This window comes from Schistocerca cancellata, chromosome 1 (assembly GCF_023864275.1).
Source record: "Schistocerca cancellata isolate TAMUIC-IGC-003103 chromosome 1, iqSchCanc2.1, whole genome shotgun sequence".
In the NCBI taxonomy this organism is placed as follows: Eukaryota; Metazoa; Arthropoda; class Insecta; order Orthoptera; family Acrididae; genus Schistocerca; species Schistocerca cancellata.
In genome coordinates this window covers 662,478,633-662,493,694 of record NC_064626.1, presented here as the reverse complement: position 1 = coordinate 662,493,694, position 15,062 = coordinate 662,478,633, and the positions used below count along the sequence as shown (strand labels likewise).

At 44.4% G+C, this 15,062-nt stretch overlaps 1 protein-coding gene across 1 annotated transcript in view; it reads right to left on the bottom strand.

Moving 5' to 3' along the window:
• Positions 1–14,733, bottom strand: part of LOC126183783 (phosphatase and actin regulator 2-like) — a 284,061-nt gene extending 269,328 nt beyond the window's left edge. The window contains exon 1 of the mRNA XM_049926023.1: positions 14,623–14,733. The gene's annotated coding sequence lies outside the window, so the exon portion shown is untranslated. The remainder of the gene's footprint in view (positions 1–14,622) is intronic.
• Between the last annotated feature and the right edge of the window lie 329 nt (positions 14,734–15,062).

The following is a 15,062-nucleotide window of genomic DNA, read 5'->3' as shown; positions in this document are numbered from 1 at the left end:
GATCACTATATATATATATATATATATATATATATATATATATATATATATTGGATTTCAGGAATATACAGCTACGCCTTACATTTCAGTAAACAGGAGGGACAGCCAGAAAGTATCTTTTCTTTTTGTCCAGTAAATATAGTAAATGTACTACAGATTGCAACATTGTATTGGCTCAATATGAGACCATCAGACGAGCTTCTACGGACTTTGACGGGATTTCTGGATCCCGAATACGAAATCGCGATTCGCCGATAAATGTTTTCCGGATGATACAGTGGACATCAGTACATCTAGATGCCAGCAGTGTCGGTTTACGAAAGCTAGAATATAGTAAACGTCGCAGGTTCGTCAATTGCGAAGCTGCCGACTCGCCATCGCGGTCAATGCGTCAAATGTTTTTGGAGAAAGGGGTGCAAGCGGTCAATCCTGTGCAACATGTCAGCATTCTGCAGAGGCTCGAAACAACTTCGTCTGCGTCAGCGAAGCGGGAACGTCGACCGAGTTGTTATGCATGACATGCAATATCTCAACTGATATTTACACGTCCTCGTAGGTATATGTAATACGTTACATTGTTATGCTGTATGGAGGAGCTCAGATGGCTGTATTGGTTATGCCTAGTGTCACCTTCATTTGCAGTTTAAGTTTTATGTTTTGTATTTACGAATGAAGTACCACTGCTTTAACATCTAGAGAAGAGAAAATGTCGAATAAATATGATTTTTACACTCGGTTATTCATTCTTCAAACGCTTCAAGACCGAAATTATCGACAAACAATTGTAAGACCGACCAGACTTCGTCACTCCTTTGTACTCTACCTGTCTAAGCAGTACACGTCCTAGCATTAGTCTGAAGTGATTTAGAGATACCACATGGACAACATGTTTTCATTCATTTAAAATCAGTTATGCTTCCAACGTTTGATCACTGACTGAACAGTAACACTTTGTCAGTAACGGCAGCAATAACTGGCTTCCATAAAAACTGAAAAATGTTATTTACCAACATCAGATTTTCATATCTCTTTTGACAGTCTTCCTTGTGGCGAACACAGTTTATTCAGTAAGTAAGTTTCTTGAAATAGTCTAAGGTCTTTTCAAGTACTGTGTAACATATTTTGCACATTTCCGCGCATCACGAACGTCTAGTTCCGCATCCGAGCAGATTTGCCTAACATCGCACCAAGATACTCGACAAAAAATAAAACAGTTAAAACTACTGACTCACATGCAGACCGCACTGCACGTTCAGCGCCAGTAATTCGACACAGACGAGATATGGGCGTGGCATTATGCGCCTCCACTGCCACGTCCTGGCCTGCGCTTGTGCCTGTAAATGCCATGCTATATACATGCACGTGCGAACGTCCCTGGGAGGATGACACCGTGACCTTTGTACGTATAAAGACGCGGGCACCAGCACTGGCATTTTGCTCTACTCCTGAGGACGACGATGGTGTTAATCCATGGAGTCTTGAGGTTGTTGGTATTGTTGTTGTTGTTGTTGTTACCTTCAGGCCAAAGACTTGCTTTATGCAGCTCTCGACTCTACTCTATCCTATCCAGGCCTCTTCACCTCCGCATGACTTCATACCTCAGAACATGTCATATCAACCAATCCCTTCTTTCAGTCCATTCGTACGACAAATTTCTTCTGATTTTTTTCCAGTTCGATTCACTGCCTCCTCACTGCTTACACGATCTACCCATCTAATTTTCAGCATTCTTCTGGAACTTCATATTTCAAAAGCCTTTAATATTTTCTTGTCTGAAATGCTCATCGTTCACCTTTCACTTCCGAACAAGCCTACTCTCCAGTGAAATAACTTCACAAATGACTTCCAAACACCTACACTGATGAAACTTCCTGGCAGATTAAAACAGTGTGCTGGACCGAGACTCGAACTCGGGACTTTGCCTTTCGCGGGCAAGTGCTCTACCAACTGAGCTACCCAAGCACGACTCACGACCCGTCCTCACAGCTTTAATTCCGCCAGTACCTCGTCTCCTACCTTCCAAACTTCGCAGAAGCTCTCCTACACACCCTGCAGAACTAGCACTCCTGGAAGAAAGGATATTGCGGAGTCATGGCTTAGCCACAGCCTAGGGGATGTTTCTATTCCGGAGACGAGGTACTGGCGGAATTAAAGCTGTGAGGACGGGTCGTGAGTCAGGCTTGGCTAGCTCAGTTGGTAGAGCACTTGCCCGCGAAAGACAAAGGTCCCGAGTTCGAGTCTCGGTCCGGCACACAGTTTTAATCTGCCAGGAAGTTTCATATCAGCGCACACTCCGCTGCAGAGTGAAAATCTCATTCTACTTAAACTGATATTCTATATTAACGCATTATCTTTTTCAGAAACTTTTCGCGCTACAGTCAGCGTGTGTTTTTTGTCCTCTCTGCTTCGTCCATCATCAATTTTTGACTCCCCATATAGCAAATCTCGTCTATTACCTTCAGCTCTTTATCTCGTAATCTGAACGCTCAGCATCATCTGATTTACACTGAGGTGACAAAACTCATAGCATAGCGATATGCACATATACAGATGGTTGTAGTATCCCGTACATAAGGCATAAATGGGCAGTACACTGGCGGAGCTGTCAGCTGTACTCAGGTGATATATGTCAAAACATTTGCGACGTGACTGTGGCCGCTCGACGGGAATTAACGGAATACGAACGCGGACTGGTAGATGGAGCTAGGCGCATGGAACATTCCATTTTGGAAATCGTTAGGGAATTTAATATTCCGAAACCCACAGTGCCAAGAGTGTACTGAGAATACCAAATTACCTCTCACCAAGGACAACGCAGTAGTCGACAGCCTTCACTTAACGACCGAGAGTAATGGCGTTTGCGTGGTGGTGTCAGTGCCAACAGACACGCAACGCTGCAGAAATCAATGTGGGACGTACGACGAACGAATCCGTTAGGACAGTGCGGCGAAATCTGGCGTTAAAACTCTATGGCAGCAGACGACAGACGCGAGTGCCTTTGGTAACAGCACCACGTCACCTGCATCCCCTTTCCTGGGCTCGTGACCATATCGTTTGGCCCCTAGGCGACTGGAAAACCGTGGCCTGGTGAGATGAGTCCCGATTTCAGTCGATAAAGAGCTGATGATAGGGTTTGAGTGTGGCGCAAAGCCCACGAACACATGGACCGAAGTTGTCAACAAGGCACTATGCAGGCTGGTGATGGCTCCATAATGGTGTGGCTTTGTTTACATGGAATGGACTCGATCCTCAGGTCCAACTGAACCGATCATTAAATGTAAATGCTTATGTTCTGCTATCTGGAGGCCATTTGGAGCCATTCGTGTACTTCATGCTCCCAAACAACGATGGAACTTCTACGGATGACAATGTGCCTTGTCACCACGTCGCAATTGGTTGCGATTGGTTTCAAGAACATTCCGGACAATATGAGCGAATGATCTGGCCAGCCATGTCACCCGACATGAACTCCACCGAACATTTATGGGACATAATCGAGAGGTCAGGTCATGCACAAAAGCCTGCACCGCCAACACGTCCCAATTATGGACGGCTGTAAAGACAGCATGGTTCAATATTTCTACAGGGGACATCCAAGGACTTGTTGAGTGTATGCCACGTTGAGTTGCTGCACTACGCGGAGCAAGAAGACGTCCGATGCGATATTAGGAGGTATCTCATAACTTTTGTCACCATAGAGTAACTCGACTGCAGTCCAGGCGCTATCAGTTCCTTTCAAGTACTCTTCCAATTCCTTTACCGTCTTTGTCAGAATTACTGTGTTGTCACCAAATGTCGAAGTTTTTACTTCTCCTCCTTCAACATCAATTTCTTATCCAAATTTCTCATTGGTATCATTTACTGCTTCCTCAATGTACATATTGAATAACATCGGGGATAGCCTACAGCCCTGTCTTACTCCTTTTTCCATCATTATTTCACTTGTATTTCCTTCAACTCGTAACTGTAGTCCTGTTTATGTACAAGTCTCTCTCTCCCTATGTTTTATCCCTGCTATCTTCCTCTGGTAACTCTAAGCTAACGCAGCAGCAGTGCCGGTACGCTTTCCTACGGGGTCAAGGTAAAGTATTCCTGGCCTGTGGGGTCAAGGTAAAGTATTCCTGGCCTGGCACAGAATAGCAATGGTGGAAGTGAAATTTTCATATGATGTTGTGGTACAATAACGTAACTAAAGTGTCAAAGTGAACCCTGGAGTAGTTTTGTTCATATTTATAGCTTTTTAAAGCTGTCCTGGTGCGCATCTTTTGTTCAAACGAATAAACTAAAATAACCTAATCGGTAACAAATTCTTTGTTTGGCAGCATCTGTTCGTCGAAATTTGATAAAGATTTATGAAGAGTATCAGCAGTTAAGAAACAGCCGACTTATTTCAAAAATTGTCGCACATTTCTAGAAAGTGTCCACTATAATGACGTACCACAACTGCATCCTAGGATGAAAACGTCGAAAAGATACACAATATAAAATTTGACGATCGGCGATTGAAGGTGTACGAATTAGCTGAGGCCTTATGCATCTCCGAAGAACGAGTACTACACGTTTTACTTGTAGTATCAACTAGGAGGATACTTTCTAGATGATATAAGCCACGGTTGCTGAATACGGAATAGAAGAAAATGCGGCAACCAATTTCTCACAAATATTTGTACAGTTTTAAATACGATCTAACTGGTTATGTCTGTTGATTTGACACTATTGACACGTGGGAACTACTTGAAATCAGAAACGAAACAATAATCAAGACAGAAGAGCCGACCCTGTCCAAAAAAAAAGCTAGGTTGATTACATTTGCCGAAAAGCTTATGGGTATTCGTTTGCGAGCGCATAAAGGAATTTTCTTCTGCTGCGTGTCCCATTTACACTGTCTAACTACATTAATGTGACCACCTGTCAAAAGTGTGAATAACCGTATACTGTAGTGCGGACCGTTGCGAAACGTGCAGGAAGAGAGTCAACGAAGTTCTAGAAGGTACCGACAAGGATGTGAAGCCATGATACCAGCTGTTTTTCTTTTTTTTCTTTAACACTTACGTTGGTACGAAACCCACTAAAAACAGAGGAGTGACCAGCTGTGCTAGGTTTCTCGGTTGAGAATCCACGGCGCGAACAGCCCAATTGAGATGGTCCCACAGATCTCGATTGGGTTTAAATCCGAGGAGTTTCGTGGCCGCGAGCACGGTAAAATCATCCTAATGTTCTTCGAATCACGGACATACACCGCGAGCTGTGAGCCACGTTGCATTGTCCTGCTAGTAGATACCATCGTGGCAAGGAAATCAAACAGAATCTACATCTACATTTATACTCCGCAAGCCACCCAACGGTGTGTGGCGGAGGGCACTTTACGTGCCACTGTCATTACCTCCCTTTCCTGTTCCAATCGCGTATGGTTCGCGGGAAGAACGACAACCGGAAAGCCTCTGTGCGCGCTCGAATCTCTCTAATTTTACATTCGTGATCTCCTCTGGAGGTATAAGTAGGGGGAAGCAATATATTCGATACCTCATCCAGAAACGCACCCTCTCGAAACCTGGACAGCAAGCTACACCGCGATGCAGAGCGCCTCTTTTGCAGAGTCTGCCACTTGAGTTTGCAAAACATCTCCGTAACGCTATCACGCTCACCAAATAACCCTGTGACGAAACGCGCCGCTCTTCTTTGGATCTTCTCTCAACTCCTCTGTCAACCCGACCTGGTACGGATCCCACACTGATGAGCAATACTCAAGTATAGGTCGAACGAGTGTTTTGTAAGCCACCTCCTTTGTTGATGGACTACAGTTTCTAAGGACGCTCCCAATGAATCTCAACCTAGCACCCGCCTTACCAACAATTAATTTCATACGATGATTCCACTTCAAATCGTTCCGTACGCATACCCCCAGGTATTTTACAGAAGTAACTGCTACCAGTGTTTGTTCCGCTATTATATAATCATACAATAAAGGATCCTTCTTTCTATGTATTCGCAATACATTACATTTGTCAATGTTAAGGGTCAGTTGCCACTCCCTGCACCAAGTGCCTATCCGCTGCAGATGTTCCTGCATTTCGCTGCAATTATCTAATGCTGCAACTTCTCTGTATACTACAGCATCATCCGCGAAAAGCACATGGAGCTTCCGACACTATCTACTAGGTCATTTATATATATTGTGAAAAGCAATGGTCCCATAACACTGGGAGATAAATTCTGCCGACATTTTAACAAGGGTACAGACGGTGTTTAGAAAGGATAGATTGCATGCAACCGGTGGTGGCGTGTTTGTCGCTGTTAGTAGTAGTTTATCCTGTAGTGAAATAGAAGTGGATAATTCCTGTGACTTATTATGGGTGGAGGTTATACTCAATAACTGAGCTAGGTTAATAATTGGCTCCTTTTACCGACCCACCGACTCAGCAGCATTAGTGGCAGAACAACTGAGTCAAAATCTGGAATACATTTCACATAAATTTCCTCAGCATGTTATAGTCTTAGGTGGAGATTTCAATTTACCAGATATAGACTGGGACACTCAGATGTTTAGGACGGGTGGTAGGGACAGAGCATCGAGTGACATTATACTGAGTGCACTATCCGAAAATTACCTCGAGCAATTAAACAGAGAACCTACTCGTGGAGATAACATCTTGGACCTACTGATAACAAACAGACCCGAACTTTTCGACTCTGTAAGCGCAGAACAGGGAATCAGTGATCATAAGGCCGTTGCAGCATAAAAAATGACTCTGAGCACTATGCGACTTAACTTCTGACGTCATCAGTCGCCTAGAACTTAGAACTAATTAAACCTAACGAACCTAAGGACATCACACACATCCCTGCCCGAGGCAGGATTCGAACCTGCGACCGTAGCGGTCGCTCGGCTCCAGACTGTAGCGCCTAGAACCGCACGGCCACTCCGGCCGGCCGTTGCAGCATCCCTGAATATGGAAGTAAATAGGAATGTAAAAAAAAGGGAGGAAGGTTTATCTGTTTAGCAAGAGTAATAGAAGGCAGATTTCAGACTACCTAACAGATCAAAACGAAAATTTCTGTTCCGACACTGACAATGTTGAGTGTTTATGGAAAAAGTTCAAAGGCAATCGTAAAATGCGTTTTAGACAGGTACGTGCCGAGTAAAACTGTGAGGGACGGGAAAAACCCACCGTGGTTCAACAACAAAGTTAGGAAACTAATGCGAAAGCAAAGAGAGCTTCCCTGCAAGTTTACACGCAGCCAGAACGTCTCAGACAAACAGAAGCTCCCCTGTGGCACGCCAAAGGTTACTTTAACGTCTGTTCATTGAGAACAACATGCTGTGTTCTGTTTGCTAAAAACTCTTCAGTCCAGCCACACAGCTGGTCTGATATTCCGTAGGCTCTGACTTTGTTTATCAGGCGACAGTGCGGAACTGTATCGAACACCTTCCGAAAGTCAAGGAAAATGGCATCTACCTGGGAGCCTGTATCTAATATTTTCTGGGTCTCGTGAACAAATAAAGCGAGTTGGGTCTCACACGATCGCTGTTTCCGGAATCCATGTTGATTCCTACAGAGTAGATTCTGGGTTTCCAGAAATGACATGATACGCGAGCAAAAAACATGTTCTAAAATTCTACAACAGATCGATGTCAGAGATATAGACCTATAGTTTTGCGCATCTGCTCGACGACCCTTCTGAAGTTTACATGGTACCCAAGGATAGAGGCAAAAATGTATTGACCCACTGTGCTCTCCAGAATGACGAGATGATGGAGGAAATGCCCTCCGGCCTAATCCATCGGATGGTTTTTGCTTGGTGTTTGCTTCCAGGCGTTTCACCCCATCTGTCCGATGGAGCACAAAAACGTGATTCATTTGAAAAGGCCACCTTTCGTCACTCAATACACGTCCAGTTGCGGTACTGGCGTGCAAATTCCTGACTTCGTCGCCAGTGAACGGCAGTCGACATGAATGCACGAACCTGGCGCCTGCTGCGGAGGCCCATACACAGCAACGTTCTCTGAACCGTTGTTGAGGGGACACTGTTGGTAGCCCCTTGGTCCATTTGGGCAGTCAGTTCCTCAACAATTGCACATCTATTTGCCCCCACAGCCGTCGTTCGCCAATGTCATCTACGACCCGTGGTGCACCATATTGTCTGGGTGTTAGGTTCGGATAGGACTATTTTGTCATGCGTCGTATACTTGAGCCATGGCGGCAGGCAAACGGTTAACAAACTTACCCGTTTCGGAAATGCTTCCGCCCTTGGCCCGAAAGCCAATGATCATGCCCTTTTGGGCATGAAATAAATCGCTCCGTTTCCACATTACGACAACGATTGTACTGTTGTACTCGCCCCCCCCCCCCCACCCGCCCCCGCGACATACTTTATATACCCCTCACTGGTAGTGTAGCGACCTGCCGTCTGCCAATGGTTCGCAGGTTCGAATCCTGCCTCGGGCATGGATGTGTGTGATGTCCTTCAGTTAGTTAGGTTTAAGTAGTTCTAAGTCTAGGGGACTCATGACCTCAGTTGTTAAGTCCCACAGTGCTTAGAGCCACTTGAACCATTTTTGTCGAACATAGGTGATGGTTACATCAATGTGGCTGGGGAGTGCGTATTGACCACCCCTAATAACAATTTGTCCAGGTGAAAAATAAAAATGGTACCGAGCAAATGTGGGGACATTTACAATCACGATTGCCTTTCTTGTGATTTTGATCGTTACGAATATATGAATATCGGTAAGTCTTATTTAAATATCAATCTATATTTTGTACTTGGAAATCCACTTCTTTTCCCACAGACCTTTTCAAAAACGTTTCACTCTTCACGCAAACATGACGTTATGAAAAGCGTAACGCAAAACTGACTGTGACCCTCCTATATTGCCACACAGGGCAGGTACAGACAGTAGCGCAGATCGTTCAACTGCTGGAGTCGGCAGAAAATAAACGGAAGCAGGGAAAATGCTCACTAGTCATTCAGTTATTCATTTTCACTTGCAGGTTTGTGTAAATACAAAGTACACCAACGAAGAAAGGGTAGAAATGCTACTATCAGTCATTGCCATACTACATGTACTCGTAAATAAGAAAACATTATTGTATTTACTGTTCTGGTAACTTACATTCTTTATAGATGACTTCGTTGCTGTACATCTACTCACACAAACCGTTGGCTGAACTGCCAGTGATTATTTTCCTAGTGCTTCCATTTGTTTTCTGTCAGCTCAAGCAAGTGGACGAGGCACGTTATCCTAAGTACTTGTTCTATGTGCTAGTGCAGGAAAGTCAAGGTTTTGTGTTACGTTTTTAATAACGTCGTATTTACGTGAATGGTACATTCTTGAACATGTCTTCAGAATAGAAATCAGATTACCGAATTAAAAATATAAGATGCTTCTTAAAGAACTGAAATTCATATCTTCGTAATGAACGATGTTAAAAAAAAAGAAATCATGCTCGTTAATGTTCCCCTGGTAGTTACAATACTTACTTGATACATTTTTTAAAATTTTTCTCCTGGACAAAAAGTTATTTAGTGTGATTAAGGTAAATGGGACACCCTACACATACTCTCGTAGTGCGTAAGGTGATGCAACACACGAATACTACGCAGATGTTTTGGAACGGTTGTAATAAAAAATAAACTAAAAATTCCGGTAAGTGCGAGTAGCACTCGTGCACCTAGAGTTCCGTTCAAACTTAATTACGGAAATACGAGCAGACAGTTCATCCGCCCCAGGAATCTATAATCTCGACGATTTTTGCTTGTTATCCATATTCGTACAGGCAAAATATAGGTAAACCCATTCTTGAGAAAATGAGATCTTAACAGGACACACAAACAGTCGGATAACAAATCGCAAAAATATATTTTTTGGTGTGATACAATGACAAATTAATAATTTTCGATTTTTTTGGCTTTACTTGTGATGTGAAACCTTGCTTCTTACCAAATTCTGCGTCAATGGCAAGTACCCATAGGTCTTGATGAATAAGTTTGCAAGCATCAAAATGTGTGCCTAAATGGCCCTATTTTTTGACTGCACTGAGGTAGTGGCTTCAATTTGTTACACCGCCAAGGGACTGTAATCCTTAATATGTGACATACGTCTACCTGTTCATGAGAAACAGGGTTTTTAACAGTGGGACAAGCAGTCAGAAAGGCGGGCAACAAAGTGATCCTATAAGGATTATGTTTTTAACGGTTAAGATACGGAACCTTAAAAAAACACCTAGAAAGAGGCCTGCTTAACGGAAGAAACAATGTTCTACCAGAATAATGCGCTTGCCCATGCTGACGTTTGAGCCGCGAAAAACTGCAACAGCTGAAGTACGAACCGAGAAACTGCCGCCCTATTTTCCACATTTGGCAACTCTATGACTTCTCGTTGTTCACCTACCTAAATAAATTTGTGAGTAGAAACCATTTTGAGTCGAATGGAGAAGTTTTGGCATTAGTGGTCTGATAATCTGTAGACTTCCCGCAAATGTACTTGAGGAATTAATCCACAGAGCGGAAAAACCGTCGGCCCATATGCACTGTCTTTAAAGATAACTAAGTGAAAAAATCAGTTTTACCTGCCATGCTTTCCTAGGAAGTAATCACCTCGATCTCAAACCCACTTCCAGAAGTACCCTTTTCCAAAACAGGCTAAAAAAATATCCGTAGGCCTTAGCACTATTTTTCAGAATTCGAAGCTTACAGTAAAATTCCATGCACATTCAAGTGAATGGACTTGTGATGTAAGCACCTATTCCCACGTACAAAGTGACATTCTACTCACGACACGTGCTCTGTATGCTAAGGGAGCAACCGCCGCGTTGTCAGCTCCGGACTACGTCGGTCGCTCGCCGCTGGACATACGCCACGACTCTGCATACTTATTGATCACCCCCTCACCCCCACCCCCCATGACCACCCATTTTCGCAACTACAGTCGCTACTCTTTGCTATGTTCACTCGCTGCTCCCAACAGTCAATACACTTACAACAGGGCCTGTCTGAAGCAAGATGGAGCGCCACCAAAATGTAAATAAATAACAATTTGCGATTAGGATAAAAATTCTTTAGCGTTTCGGTTGAGACACAAACGGAAAAACGAGAAGAATTTTGAGATAAACATCTCTATAAACTAAACATCTAGCATATACTGAGTAGTCGCTGAAGTTAGGAGAAAGTAATGTGTCAGATGAAAGTTTCAGGGACAGTTTGTCACAAATATTCTGTGGATTACATTAATTAGAAAATGCAGATGAAGAAATTACGAGACATTAATCAAAGACGAGTGCCGTAAAAGAAAACTTCATGGAATAACATATATATGTGCTGCTGCTGAATATTAATAAACTAAACGATATTAGCCTTCGCCGCACTCTGTAAACGAACTCCTTGTAACGAGCAAAATTTCGAATTCTGATTTCTTATACGTACAAGATAGTTTTCTATGTTTCGTGAAAAAAATAACGTTACTGCCGAAAAGAACAAGTGTCGAGACGGGCGAGAATGTTCCGGGAGGCATAGTTTGCAGTAGTTGGAGGGATTCATTATTCTGAAACGTCAGAAGATTCAACAGAAAGGAATCGAGACATTACACTACTGTAGAAGTTACCGTGGCTAAAGCAGGGTGAGATGTAACCCCAAAGGTCCGTAAACGGGAATGACGAATACTGGACAAAGTTGTGTTCTCTCAGTCCGTTTCTGTGTAGCCAGTCTACGAGCAGGCTTACGATATAAGCAAGCTGCGGAGCGATACACTCAGATTCTCTCCATTGAAGGACGAGACGCCGTTTTCACACAGTTGATTTAACAATCACAGTCCACTAGCACGCACAGCTTTGCCTGAAGACGAAGTTTCCTTCACTCAATAACTTGCAAAGAGTAACTTCAGGCTCGCACAGGATAGACAAGCGTGTAGAGCTGAATCATGCCAGCCCTCGAACTTAGGACGAAGACAATGACAACGACAACGACAACAACAACAACAACAACAACAACTTGCTGAATGAAGTTTCGTTCAAAATCAGAAAGATATGTGCAGATTAAAATAAATATAACTGTTTTTCTAGATTATAACACATTTCAGACACAAAAATGAACTGCTTGAAACATTATCAGTGACCGTTGCAGAGGATGTGCGCATTTGCAGCGTCAGGACTGATTGGAAAGCGTCTACTAACAGCCGTCCAGTATAGTGAACGCCATGCGCCACACGGTTAAAAACCGTCCAACTCAAATAGTTACGAGAAGATTTCTCCACAAAAGAATCGCTGACAGCTCTCATATTTCGTGCACGAACTACATGGCACTTTGTTCGTGGCTCAGTGGGCGTCAGACAAAGTATCTTAAAGGTATGGGTTTCTAAGGTAAGTCGGTCCCAGGGTTTCTTTTATTAGTTACAGCTTGTTTGAAGCCTAACAGTCATTTGTATATGTGAAAGACGCCCAGTTACTTGTTAGTTCGGAGTACATTTAAACTGTACGCACTTTCACAAACTGACTGACAGTTCTAAGGTCCGAGTAATGCAACGGCATAACTCCTCCACTAGAACCACGCCTAGTAAAGTCCTGCGGTGTTTTAACCTACTTCGATTTCGCTGCAGTTTTACCTTATCGTGAGAGACAATAAATCGGGTATCCCTTCACTTATTGCACAAGTATGGTACGTGGGACATCCGTAACTAAGGGGCGTGATAATTTAGAGAGATCCGCTTCAGGTGTACTAATATTTATTCAAACCACGACCGCTTTAGGGATTTTAAAATCCCATCTTCAGGTGTATGCATGACTGTATTTGATACCACATAACATGCAGTCGGGCCAGTCAGTGGAAGGGCTCCAGTCACAGCAAGTTCCAAGAAACTGTCCACCGCCGTCAGGTAGCCACACGGTAGGGACGCCAGCCGCTACTGTGTGAAGGGCCACGCGGGAGGTCTGCAGGGAAACCCTCCAATAAATGTCCCTCCATTTACACTGTTAATTTCGACACAGTCCTATTTTAGAAGACAGATTCCATAAGAGTTGTAGTTAACTCCCATAGATAACGATGCTGTGTCCCTGCCGACCAGAATTTGTCGAACAATATGCATCAAAGAGGAGTCACGGTAGCATTATATCCCTGCCGCCTGTGTAGTTTTCTTCCAATATTACTTGCCGTGTACTCATATGGACCTGGCTCGGCCTACTGGTGTATACGGTGGTCAGGAGCGGTTTACAGTTTATCCGACTCACGTCAAAGTATCAACAGCAGACAAAAAAATTGTTCAAATGGCTCTGAGCACTATGGGACTCAACTTCTCAGGTCATCAGTCCCCTAGAACTTAGAACTACTTAAACCTAACTAGCCTAAGGACATCACACACTTCCATGCCCGAGGCAGGATTCGAACCTGCGACCGCAGCGGTCGCGCGGTTCCAGACTGTAGGGCCTAGAACCGCTCGGCCACCCCGGCCGGCAACAGCAGACACAAAGTTTTGTTACGGCTGAATTTCTACATATACATCTACATATATACTTCGCTAGCCACCAAGCGCTGTGTGGCGGAGGGCACAATTCACGCCAAGTCATATTTCAGCCCCTCTGTTCCACTCGCAGATCGCGCGAGGGAAAAACGACTGTCTGAACGCCTCAGTACGAGCTCTTATTTACCTTTTCTTTGAATGGTGATCATCGCGCGATTTGAAAGTTGGTGGTAATAATATATGCTTTACATCCTCGGTGAAGATCGGATTTCGGAATTTAGTGATCAGCCCCTTCTGTTTAGCGCGCCGTCTATCTGAAAGTGTGGCCCACTTCAAACTTTCTATGAGATTTGTAACGCTCTCGCGATGGCTAAATGTACCAGTCACGGATCTTGCCGCTCTTCTTTGGACCTTCTCAATCTCTTGAGTCAGACCCAACTGGTAAGGATCCCATACAGACGAACAATACTCCAAGACTGGACGAACTAAAGTATTGTAAGCTATTTCCTTTGTTGAAGGACTGCGTCGCTTCAGGATTCTACCAATAAACCGCAATCTAGAGTTCGCCTTACCCGTTACTTGTGTAATCTGATCATTCCATTTCAGATCATTTCGAACAGTCACACCCAGATACTTGACGGACGTTACCGCTTCCAAAGACTGGGCATTTATTTTGTACTTGTACGTTAATGGGGATTTTCGCCTTGTTATACGCTGTACGTTACACTTACTAATATTGAGAGATAACTGCCAGTCATTACACCACGCATTTATTTTCTGCAAATCCTCATTGGTTTGTTCACAATTTTCGTGTGATACTACTTTCCTGTAGACTACAGCATCATCTGCAAATAGTCTTTCCGAAATTGTATGGCTGCAGCAACTAAAGTTTCAGTCTCTCAGGCTAAAGATGTTTGAGTCAGCTCTACAGACAGTCCCGTGAGACATTTCATACTGCCCTGTGTCTTTATTTATTAACGAGAAATGGCAAAGTATTTCGGCATTGTCTCCATTATGTTCGAGGCGCCTTTGTTCCCCGGACTTTGGCGCAGAGTAGAATGAATAATGCCGAGCGTAACAGGCTGTGCTGCGCGCGACACCTCGTTTCCCGTTTGCGCTGAGTGGCGAGGCGGACCTCGCTGGCGTCAGCGGCAGGCGGACGCGGTACTCACCAGCGACGGCAGTGGCAGGAGCGGTGGTTACGGTGGCAGTGGACGTGGCGGGCGCGGCCGTGGCTGCGGCCGTGGCCGTGCCAGAGGTGGGCGGCGGCGACGACGGCGACGGCGACGACTGCGCGGGGGAGCCGCCGCGCGCGCACGCTGCAACACACCAGCACACACATCCAGGCACACGAGGGAAAATGCTGCTGCACTATACAAAGGCATTTACAAGAACGGCTCCAAGGGGGATCCCAGAAGGACCAGGGCTACGGAGAAAATACGGGGAACATTTGCGGGACGGGCTCAAGTGAGTCATGACACTCTCTCTCCCGCCACCCCAAACTGTTTATGTTTTTATACACTGAAGAGGCAAACAAACTGGCGCATGTGTCTAATATTCTGTATGGCCACCGCGAGCACTCAGAAGTGCGGCAACACGACGTGGCAAGGAC